The sequence below is a fragment of the Neophocaena asiaeorientalis genome, unplaced genomic scaffold (genome assembly GCF_003031525.2).
Source record: "Neophocaena asiaeorientalis asiaeorientalis breed wild unplaced genomic scaffold, Neophocaena_asiaeorientalis_V1.1 scaffold75, whole genome shotgun sequence".
NCBI lineage: Eukaryota > Metazoa > Chordata > Mammalia > Artiodactyla > Phocoenidae > Neophocaena > Neophocaena asiaeorientalis.
Window position 1 is genome coordinate 217,415 of NW_020172719.1, and position 16,781 is coordinate 234,195.

The 16,781-nt window shown below is 37.3% G+C and overlaps 1 protein-coding gene across 3 annotated transcripts in view; it reads right to left on the minus strand.

Annotated features, from left to right (window-relative positions):
- The window catches only part of PPARG (peroxisome proliferator activated receptor gamma), a 126,453-nt gene that overhangs the window by 95,129 nt on the left and 14,543 nt on the right, over positions 1-16,781 (minus strand). For 2 of the 3 annotated variants that reach the window (XM_024740204.1, XM_024740203.1), the window contains exon 2: positions 7,700-7,773. The gene's annotated coding sequence lies outside the window, so the exon portion shown is untranslated. Of the gene's footprint in view, positions 1-7,699; positions 7,774-16,062; positions 16,151-16,781 lie in introns of those variants that run through there. The other variant, XM_024740205.1, reaches the window with a different exon arrangement.

Genomic DNA, 16,781 nt, shown 5'->3' on the forward strand with positions numbered 1-16,781 from the left:
ATGAAGCCCGCGTGCCTAGAGCCTGTGCTCCGCGACAAGAGAAGCCACCGCAATGAGAAGCCCATGCACCACAAAGAGTAGCCCCCGCTCACCAGAACTAGAGAAATGCCGCACGCAGCAACAAAGACCCAACACGGCCAAAAATAAATAAATAAAATAAATACGTTTATATAAAAAAAACCAAAATAAGACTAAATTAAGAGAAAGATTAAAAAAAAAAAAAAGAAGCTCACTCCATAAAACTAACTACAAAAGCAACAATAATCCAATACGATAATTGGTACATTCCAGGCATGAACCCAATGCTGTGAGGGGAACACTAATGAGCCATCTGGAGTGGCCGAGCCCTAATATCCATGATGCAAATGGAGGCAGTGAGACCGAGAGGGTAGGTCGAGGTAGACCACGAAGTCTGTAATGCTCCCAGGAAGTGGGGTGAAATGCAAACACAGTGTTTGAGAAAGAACTCTGTCTACTTGGAGGATGAAATGGAAATGGTGCATTGAGTCGGACAGACAATATGCAATAACTCAGGTGAGGAATAAGGAAAATCTGAACTAAGACAACATCGATGGAAACTAAAAAGTTGGAAAAACAAATTTATAATAGCAGCAATCAGTAGGTTCACACAGAAAGATTTTTTCCCCAATACAGCAGGGAGCAGAAGTGTTCAAAGAATTTATTCTCCTTAGACTCTTACTTGCTGTTGCTATCACTATTATTCCAAAGTCTGATGGATGAAAGGATGAGAATAGTTACTCCACATATTGAGGACACAAGTTGGCAACATTGTTAACTTTCACTCATGACTTAGGGTGAAAGTCAAGTCACCTCATCACATTCCAGCCACCACTCATCCCAGTTCTTAAAAGGATGTGAACTTAAAGGAAGTTAGTCTCCTTTGTGGGACTGCTTCCAATAAGCACTTTTTCTGGTGAATGTGGGATAGGGTACAGATCTGTTACATTTCACCCTTTTCATGTAGGTGCATAAAATAAAAATTTAGAAATGAATTAGCACAGTGAAAGAGCTTAATGCCTTTCCTGAACAAAGATATTACAGAGATATTGAATAGTTGCAGAGATTCTTTGAACATATGCCATATCACACAGATAAGCATTTTATTTCCTCATTTGGAAAAGATGAAAACTCAAGGCAATGATTATAGTAATATCTTAAAGATATACAGTACTATAAAAATGTTCTAAGCACTGTATATATTTAATCTTACTTGGTCCTCACAATCAATATCTTAACGGGTAAGGAAATTGAGGTCCAGAATATTTAGGCGATTGCCAATTAACAGAAAAGGACAGACTACAACCCAGGTGTCCTGATGTTCAGGCGTCAACTTTCAGGCGTCCTGGAAGCAGCAACTCTCTCTAGAATTAGGGTTCTTCCAAAGTATAACGGGAGGTCAGGGCTGGCAAAATCACTTTCTCTGTTTGTATATAATTATTATAATACTTCCTAAATAATACTCCTTGTAGTTTCAGTGAAAGTAACAAAAAGCATTTTGTGGTTTATTATTCATGCTAGATTTCTCTGGATATTCAAAATGGATTACTAAAAAAAATTAGGTCTTGTCAATTGTACTCATTCTTCAGTGGTTATTTCTGTACACAAAAGTGCTCTCGATTTTATGATGCTATCTGGAAGAAGTTCAACAACACATTGTTAATACTCTACTGCTACAAAATAATTTTAAAGCTCCATGGGAATTTAGATTTGCACAAGTTATTAGGATGTGACCTTTCCCTTAGATTTCTTATTTTAGGATCAACTTAACATGGTATTTCCCCAGTGGGAACTGTTGTACTTCCTTCGCAGATAAGAAAAATAGCAATCACAAATTATAGTGAGTAAACTTAGGGAAACATATATTTCTGTGATGCAGATGAAACTGGAATCATAAAAGGGGGGCCACACGACGTACTCCTTGGGTTTGAGAGGAAAGCCAAGTGGCTTGCTAACAAAAGAAAACAAGTCATGCCATTATGGTATTTCCCTGAAATTTATACCTAATTGTTTGTCCCAGCTACCAAGTCTTATGACTTTTAAAGATTATTGAAGATGTTTACGTCACTAAATTTCCTATGTCCTGTCTACTGGGAGTATAAAAGGTTAAAAATATCAAGCTTTTAATAATTCAAATGATTTCAGATCACAGGATCTGGACTGAAGGACAAGGAGTTCATAAGTGTGAAGAAAAAAAAAAATCAAAACAACTAGAATAACACAGAGATCACAGTTGCTTCACATTATGGTCCATGGAATAATAGTGGCCTCCAATGTTTGAGCTCTTACTATACGATACTGTGGCAGAATTTATGCACATTATTGGTAACATATGAGTTACTGGGAGTATCCAAAGAATCGAGCATACCACAGCTAGGACTGCAGAGCTCATTATTGGCAATTTTTTTTAAAAAGGTAAACAAAATCATCGAAGGAGAGATTAGGAAGATGTACACTTTTCCTGCCAAAATCAATAATTCTACACACTGTTAGTTCATGAAAACATTAAAATTAAGAAATTACAAAAAGATTAAAAATTTTTTTTCTCTTATGAGAATGAAAGTGCGGTTATAAATGAAAATCAAGTAATCGCCAAAAGTAATTTTTTGTATCCTCTTCTATCAGACATTTGTACAGTAGGTTTTAATAAAATTACTACTCGAGAACAAACACTGCTTTATTGAAATTATTACTCAAGAGTCTCAAATAATCAAACCCCTCCCCCACCATGCATTCTTCAGTTTAACAAACTGTTAATATCACAGAAGTTCTTTTTAAGCTTAATTTTTAGGAATTAACCCTCTACATTTCATAACAGTGACTCATGTTTTTAAGTAAAGATAGTACTCATTGTGATCGACTTACATGTTTTTCCAGAAGATATTTATTATACAGTTTAGACACAGCTAGGTTTTAAAATATTGCTTTTGAATGAAAAGATACTTTAGAAATCATTTATCACAATCCCTTAGTTTTATAGACAGTGAGGGTCAGGGATAGCTGTGTATTTACTTTCTCAAATACCACATACACATATTTAAAAATCTATGTATATGTATTAAGAACTGGAAGGCAACTTGTAGAAATTAAAATAGTTTCAATAAGGATGTTAAGATTATAGATAATTTTTTTGTTTAAAATGTTTATTGTTATTACGTTGTTTATTTGATAGCAAAAAATACAATACACTGCATTGTAGTTAAAAGCTGTAATCTCTATTTCATGTCATTAACTGTAACACTTAACCCCCAAATGAAAGTTCAGAATAAAAAGGAAAAACAAACACCCCTAATCTTTTTTCTATTCATTGTACATTTTAACCATATGATTTTGCATTTTAAAATTTTCTCTTATCATTGTATCTTTATTCTAAAATTACTATTCACCTCAAATATTTAAACCACAAATTATAAATATTTGATTGAAATAAATCCTTTAACAAAATTGATTTGTATCCTTCTCTCTGGATGTGCTACTTTGTTAAACCTTCATTTTTGCAAGCAATCATTCCTTTATAACAACTAGCAACATGCAGACTTAAAGGCCAAAGGGACCTGCAGCACAGGTTTTAAATTTGATTTAAATTTGGTATAGCCTCAAGAAATAATCTGCAATTTCATTGCAACCAAGTTGTTTTTTTCCTAACCCAAAACATAAACAACACCCCCATCACAATCCAAAAAACCAAAAACTAGCCATATTATGCTAATATCTAAACAACTGGTGAAAACTCCTCACTCTCCACCCTCATTCCGCTGTCAAACACACAGAGCCAGAGCTAAATGATAATAGATTTAAATGAACAGAAATCATTTAAACATACGCTTTGGAAATATGTTTTTGTTCATTTTGCTACTAATATATCCTCAAAGCAATGTGAAATGCCATAAAAATGAATAATGCAGGAGTAATATAGTTGCTCAAACCCTTTAACATAGAAACTCCTCTTAAAGCAATTTATCTGAAGAAAATGATTTTTTAAAAAGTGAAATACGTGCATGAAGATATTCACTATATGTAACTGTGTAAGAATAAACAGTAATTGTATAATAATAAAAAATTAGAAGCCACCTGAAAACTGGCTTAGTAAATTCTGTGATATCACTAATATGGACTACTGTGTTGCCAATATGACATCTGAAAGCCAGGTAAAAAAGAACAAAGACATGTAATCTAACAGTGAAAGAAGCAGAAATGCTACATATACTGTAACTGTTAGCAATTAAAACATGTATACAGGTCAACCAGAACTGAAACTATACAGAAGTTAGAATAGTAGTTTATGTGTGATTAAGTGTGGTCTTTTTATTTTAAAAGATATTTTCACAGCTTTTCAGTAACAAAAACGTCTTAAAAGAATTTAATGTAAAATGAAACAAACGCAAGGGCCCAAATTCAAAGTCATTTATCTGTCCTAGTTCCTAATCTTATTTCTGTTTGTACCACCTCCCCACCTTTAATATTTTAGAACCCTATCTATGTTCCAGTCCTGCAGCCCTGAATTCATACATAGCAGCATAGCTAAGCAGAGAGCTTATTTACAGAGGGCAGGCCTGAACTCTGCATGTGAGCACATACAGAAAACGATAAAGATCGTCGTGTCCTATTAGTAATTTACAGAATTGTGATTTGCTCCACCCAGTACACCTATAATTGAATTCCTCAGCCATAAAATCATTGGGACCAAACAAGTTCAGATATCTTTTATCTAAGCCCTTTTTTTCTCCCTTACCATCAGTTAACATATTTCTTATGGGGCTTTTCTTCTTTTTATAGATTCATTTGTCTTAGTTATAAATTAACCCACAAGCAACTCTCCCAGCCACCCAGCTCTACTGTTTCCTGTGTACCAGGTTCCTTGCTACTTGCACTATTTATGATATAGGGGCCATTTAAACTGCCGGTTGGTAAATGATGTCCAGGAAATCATCTCTAGATTTTTAAAAAAGATTCCTCCTAAGGAGAAATGCCCCCAAGCAGAGATTCTCCTCAGAGCTGGGCACCCTGGAAAGAAATGGAATGGAACTGCTGAAGACTTCTATTTCTTTTTCACTTCTTAAAATTGTGGTAAAAGATACATTACATAAAAATTGACCATTTTAAGCATTTAAAAATGTACAGTTCTGTGGCATTAAGTACCTTCAGACTGCTGTGCATCCATCACTACCATCCAGAACTTTTTCATCTTCCCAAACTGAAACTACGTTCCCTTGAAACACTAACTCCCCATCCCCCACTCCTCCCAGCTCCTGGTCACCACCACCCTACTTGCTGTCTCTATGAATCTGACTATTTTAGATGCCGCTTCTGTTTTTTCTTGTTTCGCCTAAAGTGTGTGAACTGGTGTAGTTTCCAAAATTGGTTGAACACGTAAGAGAGTTGCCGGCAAAAACCCTTCAGGAAAGTTTCCAAAATTGGTTGAACACGTAAGAGAGTTGCCGGCAAAAACCCTTAAGACTTAGCATTTTGTTTCTCATGCCCAAACGCTTGAATTCAGACCAAACACTCATTTCCAGACGCCAGAGTACATACTTGCCCCTTACTTGGTCTTTCAAGAGTTTGGTCTTTTGATATACATATATTTTTAAAATTTAAACTGATTTTTCAAAGCAAACTTAATACAGCTATTGATTTCCTTTAAGAATCAAAGTTCCCTTAGTACTGCTTATATTCACAGAATTCCCAGACATTTTACCTAAAAACAGCATGACCTTCTCTCATCTTCACCATTCAAATACAAGGCTACTAATTCTAAGTGCTTGTTCAAATGTTGTCCTGGGTAAAGAAGACTGGTGGACCAAGAGATCATTAATGAAATCTAAAGACTTGGTTTGAACACTGAAACCACACCCTGACCGTCACCAACTAAAAATTTTGCTCAGAGGTGCTCTGTGAGGACTCAGAGCCTAGTGGGGTTTTTTTCCCCACTCACAGGTTTTCTGGGGGCTGGAAGTGAGTGGCTGCAGAACTAAGTGGAGAGCAAACCTGTGGAGGTGAGGATGGCTCTGTGTATGGACAGAAACATAGCTCAAGAAACAGCTCAAGGAGTATCCTTCATGAGAAGAATGTGCTAAGGTTGGCAAACAAACAGAAACTCACTCTAAAAATCAGTAAAAGTCTAACGAGAATGATTACTGAGTGACTCCAATGTAACTTTTAAAGAACTTTTCATCTTGAAATAATTTGAGGTTTACAGAAAAGTTGCAAAGATAACTGGAGACAATTCCCACGTCACTTTCACCGGACTTCCTACTGTTAACATTTTACAACCACAGCCCAATGAGGAAAACTAATAAATGAAAACTGGCACACTACTATAAACGGCTTTATCTGGATTTCACCAGTTTTTCCACTCATGCCCTTTCTCAGTTCCAGGACCCAATCCAGGATCCCACATTGCATTTTGTTGCCATTGCTCCTTATCTCCTCCAGTTCCACAGTCTTTTCTTTTCCTTTTGTTTTTTTTTTTTTTAAAGTGGCTTTTTTGAGGTATAGTTGACATACAGAAAAGTGCACATATTTAATGTATAGTTCCCCAGATTTTTCTTGTCTTCCATGTCCTTGACGCTGCTGAAGAATGCCGGTGAGGTATTTTGTAGAATGTCTCTCTATTTAGATTGGCCTAACATTTTCTCATGATGCAACTGTCGTTATGAATGTTTGGGAAGAATACTGAAGACCTGATGTGCCCTTTTTGGGGGTATATAAGCTCAATATGTCTTAGTACTGTAGATATTAACCTATTAACCTGGATCACTTGGTTAAAGTGGTGTCTGCCAGGATTCTTCTGCTTAAACTTACTACTTTTCTCTTTGTAACTAATAAATATTTAAAGGGAGATACTTGGAGGTTCTGTCCATATTCTGCTCCTCCTTTCACCTTCTAATCTGAGTATTCATCAGTGGGTCCTGCCTGTAGCAGTAACTGCTGCTGAGGTTCTCTGATGGCAATTTTCCATTTCCCTTATTCCTTTAACATTTACTAATTTAAATTCTTTTGTAAGGAAAAGTTCTCCTCCTTCAATTTATTCATTCAGTCTTTTATTTATATCAGTATGGAATCATGTGTATATATTTTTTATTTTGGGGGTTGTAATCCAGTGCTATAGTTTTAAAAAAATTTTTTTATATTTATCAAATATATTTGATATTATATATATACATTTATATTTATCAAATTATTCCAGCTTTGGCCATTGGGAGCTGGAATAATTTGAACAATAAAATAAATAACTATAGTACTGGATTTTAATTCCCCAAATAAAGTATATAGGCATGGGCATTGGATAAATTAAGCTACTTTCTCCTTTGTGACCTGGGATCATAGTTGCATGGCCTACAGAGAGTCAGGAAAGATATTTTAATTTTTCTCTCAATTCAATTACAAGTAACACATGAACCTAATATAATGTACTTGTACTGGGACTTATTTCTAAGGATTTGTGTTATTTCTCAACCCCCAGGTTTGTTTTGTTTTGTCTATCTTCGTTTTGTCTTAGACAAATACGTTACTGTGCTTTTCTTCCACTGACTGGTAAATTATACAGTAGAAAGTATTCTGATAGTCAAAATAAAAGCTCTCTAAGAAATGTTACAATAAAATACTATGAAGCATTTGCATGTTCTTTAAAAAAGACCTTTCTAAATACAAATTTAGTACAATAAATTCTGAGTTTACCTACCGTTAAAGGGCAACTCTTGTTTAAGGAAATGGCCTTCTTGTATGTCTGTGGCTTAGAGTTGGCTTCTTTCAAATCTGAACAATTAAAAAGAAAAAAGATTTTTAATATACACACATATTCAAAATTCTTAGACAACCTAGGATACCAAAATGTACAAGCACAGATGAATGTATTTTCTCTGTTGGATTTCATCATGACTGTTTGCTTTCCCTGAGCTAGAATGCTTTGTATTCTCTAGAAGCAACCAACAGACTGACTTGCAAACCATTCACGGCTGGAGAATCTTCCTAAAGAGACATGGATTAGATTCATTTTGCCTACTCTCCTGTTCTGTCACTGATCATGAGTCAGGGTCCTTTGTCTCATCCATCTTTTATGTCAAATTAATGAAGACACCTACGTTGGGCAGACTTAAGAAAAACTAGATTTTAAAAGGGTTAGTAACGTCAAGAGATAGAGGACTGATAAAATTTATACACAGCAAAGATTACATTTATGAAAATATAAGCTCATTCTAGAGGGCACACGGCTGTTAAGCCTAAGGTAAAAGCGTCACAACCATTTAGGGACAGTAGATACAGCACATTTCACGGGGACCAGATTTTTAAAGGAAGATGCAGAGAGCAGATTATCTGAGTAACTATGTCAAAGGTCTAGGGATGTGTATCCTTGGCTCTTACGAAGGGCTCAGGGATCCTAGAATAGCTGTACATTTCGTAAAGACAAAACAGTACCCAGGGCCAAAGGCTTATCATCAGGGCCTTCAAAGTCCCAACATCCAGACCCAACATTCTGCACAGTCTAACCTACCCAAAATTCTAATTTTTTTTCTTTTTTAATGCTGCACCTTTCCACTTGGAATTTGCAAAACCTATTCTATTACCCAATGCATGGGTAACGTAGTGGATCATGAATATAAAATGTTTTCCCATTTTCTTATTTCTACTTTGAAAGAATGTAAACTACAGCCAATGTATTTTGTTTGATCCTTTGTTTCACTCACACTGTTTAGTACTGCTGTTTGGAAACTGAAAACCTCCTAATGAACTCAACAATACGGTAACAATTTTGTTTTCATAATGGGGCATATTCTTCTATAGAAAGAGCTAGCTTGTCAGGGTTTTAGACCTGTCTGCTTTGCTTTTTGACTGCTCATCTGTATCACAGCAGTTTACTCTCCATGTGAAACAAACACTCTTTCATTTGTTAGTCAAAAATGAAATGAGTACCCACATCAAACCTGTCCATTACATATAACATGCATAGCGCATGAGAAACAACTTTATAATGGATTACTATTTAGACTTTTTTCACCTTTAAGTCAACAAAAAAGTGCTTAAATATGTGAAAACAAAAGGAAAGAGTATTAATAAAGAAAAATGTGAGCAAAATCTCTATCTGAAAAATTAAATAATGTTGACTACAGGGTAAGATTAAGTCATACTAGCTTTTCTTGACACTCATTCCAATTTCTCTTTGAAATACATATGAATTCACTAAGAAATAGACAGCAAGAAAGAGACAAGATAAAGTTAAGATTTCTGGAAACTGCTATGTATTCCTAGCTTGTAGCCCTAAGAGTTGGATCAAACAGAAAACTGGACCAGTTTCTGTGATTTTCAAAGGCAGACAGAATCTATAACCTTTCCTAAAACCCCCTCCCCCAGTAACATCAGTAGTCTTTCTGTACCCATTCAGAACTGCACCGTACCATAGAAGGTACAGTTTGCAGGCATAAAATATAATAAGTAGGGCAGACACGAGATCCACTCTGGGGGCAGTATACATCAAGTATTACAGTTCTTTCATGTTCCCCATCTGGTCAGTTAAATACAGACTGGTTTATATTCGTTAGTTTATAAATCCTTCTACTCATTAATATAAGCCAGAGAACCAGGCTGTGAAGAGAGCAGACAAGCCCCTCACATTTCAACAAAACCCACACTAGACAGGGTCTGTTCTACTCATCCAGCTTTTTAATATCTGAGATAGGCTTTTTACCAGAATCTAAGTAGATAATAATGCAAGCCAAAGGGAAACTTACCATATTTGTCTGAAATGGTATAAATGGTAAAAGTTGACTTAAGAAATAGGAAAATAAGTAAAAATGAAAACGACTGAAAACTTAACAAAGACTTGCTTCCCCAAGAAGTTCTGGGGCTAGATAATTTTATAGATACTTTTTTTTCAAATGTTCAAGGAAGAAATAAGTTTCTTGCCACATAAACTGTTTCTGAGTAGGAAAAAAAAAGAGTGACCAAATTAATTTTTCAAAACCTAACAAGACAAAATAGTTAACGAGGTAACCTAACAAGAAAGATACCTAACAAGAAACAAAAAACCTCACAAGAAAAATACCAACCTCGCTTATTAATATTGACTTACAAGTAAAAATAAAATGCTAATGAACAAATGCAATAGTATACTAAAAGAATAAACCACCATAATAAAGTTGGATTTATCTCAGAAAGACAAAGAAGATTTAATATTGGAATACGTATTAAAATAATGTGTTCCAGCACTAGGTTGAATTTTAAAAGAAACCACATGACTATTTCAAAAAATACAAAAGAAAATACTCAATAAATTTCAACATTCATTCTTGAAAATATTTCCTTAAAGAACTAAGAAACTTTAATAAGAATATTAATCTCAAACTTACAACCAGCATCATCTTAATTGTGAAATATTATAGCAGCATCTCCCAAAATATGTTCTATAGATAACTAGGTTCTTTAAGATTTTCCAATGGAAAAGCTTCCACCACAAGATGGCTTTGCACATGTTGTTCACATTTGGAGGTTAGTGAAGTACATTAGCATTGTATGTGCTCAGTAAGCCCCACAACTAGAAAAGAAACAGTGGCAACAATAACCATCTGCTTAGCTGTTTAACTCATTAGTTCTCAAACTTACTTGAGCATTTCTTTTCTCACTTTCCGTTATTTCACTCCTTAACCCACTTCACTGTGGCTTTTGCCACCCACCTTTCTACTGAAACTCAAGCAAAAGTGACAAGTGGTCTCCTTCTTGCTAAATCCATTAGACTTTTCTTGATTTTCATTCTATTTGCCCAATTGTGTGCCGGTAAGTGTTTAACAACTGGCTCTCCTTGCAGGAAAAACGCTCTGGTTTGTAGTGTTTGCTAATTTCTGTGGTGTAAATACGCCCACGGTGACTGACTTAGGGCCATCAACATGACAGCAGAGTCGGGCAGAGCCGGGGCAGCAGCAGCATATTACATGGTATCCCCACCTCACAGATGCAATCCACACCAACACCGCATCGATGTAAAATAATCAGGAAGCAATGCAGTTGGTGTGGTTACTACCTCTGTTTTTATCATAACTTGTTTCACTGCTCGTATATACAATTAACTTTTAACAATGGCTGTGGATAACAGTCGGCTCACAAAAATCCTAAAAATTTAACAATTGACTTTCACAAGCCAGTCTGAGCTGGCTCCAGCACCGCGCCGTCTCTTCCTCTGCATCATTTGATATTCTGTGTATCCTCTACTCTTGAAACTGTCTCCTCCCTTTGCTGCCTAGTGACCAGTTACTTTGAATTCTTATCCTAACCCTATGACTACTATGTTAGTCCTTTTCCTTGGTACCTCTTCCTCCTGAGTTTTTCGATCCTATGTGTTCTGCAAGTTCCTTCTTGGCCTCACTCTTACCCATAAACATATCTACTTGCTTACAGCTTCCAAATCTTCATCTCTAACCACGTCTTCTCTCAAGACTTCTAAATCTGTATTTCCAATTTTTTGGGAACACCTCTCCCTGAGTTTCTTCAGGAACCTCCAACTCAACAATTCCTAAGCTGGCTACCCATCTCCTCCCTCTGAAGAATCAAAGACACACAGTCCAACACATATTGGACCACTCCTCGCTCCCTGCTAGATGAAAAGGTGTTCGATTCTCTACTCCAGCCTTGCAAAGTACATTCAAGGAAGCTCAGTTCATAACCATAGGCAACACTTCTCACATCCCTTTCCCCCTTCCCTTCGACTTTTTCACACCCCACACTTTCCAAAGTTTCACCTTCAGCAAAAGCCCTCCCAACTCAACACTTTCTCCATTCTCAGCCCAGTAATGTCATAATCTCTCCTTCATCTCTTTCCCAGCACTTTATGACATAGGGCAACTTAAATCTCCTCCAGCTTTTCATGTCCAGACCCTTTCTTCTCATTCTCCAATACTTCAGCACAAAAATCTAGGAACTGACCTTGTAAAATCAACTTTTCTAAGGGTAGGGGAAACGGGTTTTGTGCTGTCAAATGAAAATTCTCGTTGGTGCACTGGGGGAAGGTGAAAGTATATGAACACTCCCAAACGACTGATTTTTATCCCATTGAACTAAATACATGGGTCTCCCACTAACCCCGCAAATTGCTGATTGATTCCCTTAGAAGCCAGAGTCAAGATGAGCCAATCACATCCTTCCCTAGATTTTTACAACATGCATACAAAATTGGCTATTAAATTGACGTCTATATCCTGAGGTGGCAAAATAAAATGACTTTATTTGAATTAAGAGGAATTTAAGAGAAAGAGAAAAATGAAAATAAAGAATCTCCCAAGGGTGGTCGGTTTTAAGTGACACTGGAGTTACTGAATTGAATATAAGGTAAAGATCTGGTGATCTGACTTACCTTGTCACAAGTAACAAGAGTAAGTACTTTCAAGTTGCTTACCACTTACATGACACATAAACGGATTTGCAGTGAACCAGAACAACTAAAAGCTTGGATCTAATCCATGGTTACATCTGAATACGGTTACACTTGTGTAGATATAATTGTTAAGTGTGGAATGGTGCCAGTAGTATGGGGTAGAGTGGAATGGTGCCGGTAGTATGGGGTACAGTTATCTCATTCTCTGGCAAGTTACATACTGGAAAATTAGACTCTTGCTAAAGTGTGCAGGACAGGGTGGCTGGATTCAGGCTGCTTGAGTTCAAATCTTAGTTTTATCACCTGGCAGGTTATTTTTACCTCTCTGTGTTTGTTTCTTCATCTGCAAAACAGAGATAATAGTGTATACCTTTTACAGTTTGTTGCAAGAATAAAATGAGATAATGTACATAATGTGCTTAAAATAGAGCCTGATACAGAATAAGTGCTCAGTAAATATTAACTATGACTATCAATTGCTAGGCTACTTTTTTGGTGCTTAATTAAGAAAGAGTCCTTTAGAAGGATGGGTAAATGACAGCTTAGCTGAGGATTTAAACTGTGGAGTAGACGGAAGTGTAAACTGAACTGGAATAAAGCATTCTCTAAGCATGAAATCCTATGGTTACATTTATAAATCAATCATAAACTAAGTTATCCTAATGAGTAATATTACTCCAAAAAGTCATGATACCTATTTAGGATTAGGAAGTCGAATGAAACGGTAGATTTGAAATTAAAAAGAAACAATTATGGGGCTTCCCTGGTGGTGAAGGGGTGAAGAATCCGCCTGCCAATGCAGGGAACACGGGTTCGAGCCCTGGTCCAGAAAGATCCCACATGCCGCGGAGCAACTAAACCCGTGCACCACAACTACTAAGCCTGCGCTCTAGAGCCCGTGAGCCACAACTACTAAGCCCACGTGCCACAGCTACTGAAGTCCACACGCCTAGAGCCCGTGCTCCGCAATGAGAGAAGCCACCGCAATAAGAAGCCCGCTCGCTGCAACGAAGTAGCCCCTGCTCGCCGCAATTAGAGAAAGCCTGTGTACAGCAACAAAGATCCAACGAAGCCAAAAATAAATAAATCCCTGGTGGCGCAGTGGTTGAGAGGGTCTGCCTGCCGGTGCGGGGGACGCGGGTTTGTGCCCCGGTCCGGGAAGATCCCACATGCCGCGGAGCGGCTGGGCCCGTGAGCCATGGCCGCTGAGCCTGCGCGTCCACAGCCTGTGCTCTGCAGCGGGAGAGGCCACGGCGGTGAGAGGACCGCGTACCGCAAAAATAAATAAATAAATAAATAAAATAAATTTATTTTTTTACAAAGTCAACAATTATTTGTTGAGCTTCTGATATTTGTTAGCAGTGTTCTAAGCACTGGGGATAATGAACAAAACAGACTAATATTCCAGCTCTTGTGTAACTGTGTAAATAAAGATGTAATAAAACATATTAGATGGTGTTAAAGGATCCATATGCTATATCTGATATATCTACCATGTGGAAAAAAAGAGGACCTAAGGTTGTTAAAGACAATTAGGAATTATTTCAACAAGCTACTGTGCTTTACTAAAGTTCATGAATTAAGGTCTATTGATCCCCTTCTCCAAATCTGAGGATTAGTGATTCACTAATTTTTTAAAAAATCAGTTGAAATCCAGTTATAAGTGATAATCAATTTTATTTTGTCTCTGAAATAGCAACATAAGCATTTTGCTCATGTTACATTCAGAGGAAAAAATCGCTAATGTACAACATGGTGACTATAGTTGATAACACTGTATTGTATAATCAAAATTTGCTAAGGGAGCAGAACTTAAATGTTCTCACCAAAAAAAAAGAGGGAGACAGAGAGAGAGATTTGCAAGGTGATGGATCTTAATTAGCAAATGGAGGGAAGCCTTTCACATTGCATATGTATTTCAAGCCACCACAATGTATATTTTAAATACTTTACAATTTTACGTCAATTATACCTCAATAAAGAAAAAAATCCCTACTTCCTTATTTGATTCGTAGATTAAAATACATTTCATTTCCATACTATAGTTAGAGACCAAACCAAAAAAAGAGATATTAGGAATTGGGAAACTGGAAAAGGAAGAGGACAATCGGAGGGAGAGAAACAGAGGCAGAAAAGGAAGGAAAACAAAGAGACAGAATATGGGAAACACCAAGAATGAAAAAGGGGGAAAAAAAGGTGGGAACAAGAGGGAATAAAAATAGAGCTAGAGCAAGAATTGAGGGGCAGAGGGAGGCAGGAGGCAGCAAGGAGGAAGAAGACGGGAGAGGAGAGGCTCCGAAACCAGAGTCAGAGGAAATGACGTTTCCTGTTTTAGCTCAGCGGCTCACTGTGGATACAAGCATCAGAAAGTCATCACTCGTGTTTTAAATACTGTGCAGAAATTAAGAAGCCACCATAATTATTGAGCCAAAAAGTGTTCACATCGGTAATTACATAAGGATGTTGCCTTCAGCAAACGGTTTTTCTCTAAACTCACATTTTCCCTACTTCTGTGCCTGTGCTAATAGTTTCCCATGTGAAATGCTTTGTCCACCGTCACCCCATGTTCGATGAACAATATTCAATAAATATTTATTGGGAGTTCCCTGGTGGCGCAGTGGTTAAGAATCCGCCTGCCAACGCAGAGGATACGGGTTCGAGCCCTGGTCCGGGAAGATCCCACATGCAGCGGAGCAACTAAGCCTGTGCACTGCAACTACTGAGCCTGTGCTCTAGAGCCCGGGAGCCACAACTACTGAGCCCACGTGCCACAACTACTGAAGCCTGCGCTCCTAGAGCCTGTGCTCCACAACGAGAAGCCACCGCAGTGAGAAGCCCGCACACCACAACGAAGAGTAGCCCCCACTCACTGCAACTAGAGAAAGCCCGCATGCAGCAACGAAGACCCAATGCAGCCAAAAATTAAATTAATTAATTTAAAAATATATATTTATTGAGTACCTACTATATGCCAGGCACTGTTCTAGGAACAGTTTGAAATGTTACATAGATTATAATGAAAAATATCAGCTGTTTCAATAATACACAACGAAAATGAGCTATTTTAACAAAACTGTCTACTAGGCTTGAGGTGAAATGAATTTTTTCTTCTGCAGCTAACGTTTTTCTCCACCAGATACCATTGGCACTAAACCAATCCTTATGAAAATCATGTCCGTTACTGAAGTTAAAAGCATTCCAGCATTTCCCCCCAAATATGGTAAGGCTATCACTCCTATAGGAGTCTGGTTCTCTGGATCTTCCCAAGTACAATTAATCTGTGATGATTTTAGCTGCTAAAATGTTGAAGCCTGTAATAACTAAGTGAAATAAGTTGAATAATAAAAGTTATTTGAACTTTCACCCACATCAAAATGGAATCCCACAGACATTCCCCAAATGGGTAGCCATGCCTGGTCTTGTTCAACCTTGGCGTTACATTGAACAAATGATTTAGAATCACATCAGCAGCCTGTGATTTACGTAACTCACTTCTGCAGAAATTCACGTTGCTTGTGAAAAACATCATATGGAAGAGGAACTTACTCCAAATATGACAATTGGAAATAAATGAACGCTGAGAAGGCATTAGGGAACAGTACTTTCTTAAAAAAGAACTGTGGAACTAACTGCACAGATATGTTTAAAAATCAAATTTGCATTCAAATTTAGGGAAATGTAGTTACCCGTATGATGAAAATGGTAGTACACCTTGGTGTTCCAATATGGTCAATTAAGAAATAGGAATGTAATCTGCAAAAATGCTGAATCACTGCTCTGTACACCTGAAACACACAATACTGTAAATCAACTACACTTTCATTTAAAAAAAGAGAAAGAAATACGTTCTCTAAGTTAATGTTGTAGAACAGGAAATCAGCTTAAAGTTGGAAGGGACTTTATAAGCTCCCTAATTAATTTCTTCTATCAAACAAGACTTCTTAACAGATGGCCGTTCAGATTCTGCATGAATCTCTAGTGACAAAAGCACGCACTGCCTCACAAGGCAGCCGTCCCCACCGCTGGACAAGTGTAGTCATTAGAATTCTCTCCTTATCCATTCACCTGTCGATAGACACTTAGGCTGCTTCCATGCCCTGGCTATTGTAAATAGTGCTGGAATGAACACTGTGGTACATGTCTCTTTTTTTCTTTGCACTGAGCTCATGTATGCCTCCCTTTAATTTCTAGCAATCCTTCGACAAGGCCGTCGACCCTATGACCCTATGACGTCGACCCTATGACCCAGGAGCTCCATAAGGGAAGGGACCAGTCTGCCTTGTCACTGCTCTTGTCCGGAGCCAGCACGACACACGGCACAGAGTAAAGTACCATAAAAATGAGCCATAAAAATGAGTAAACGGCTGATGACTGCCCTTATAGGACCCAGTCAGTAAGTCCAGTC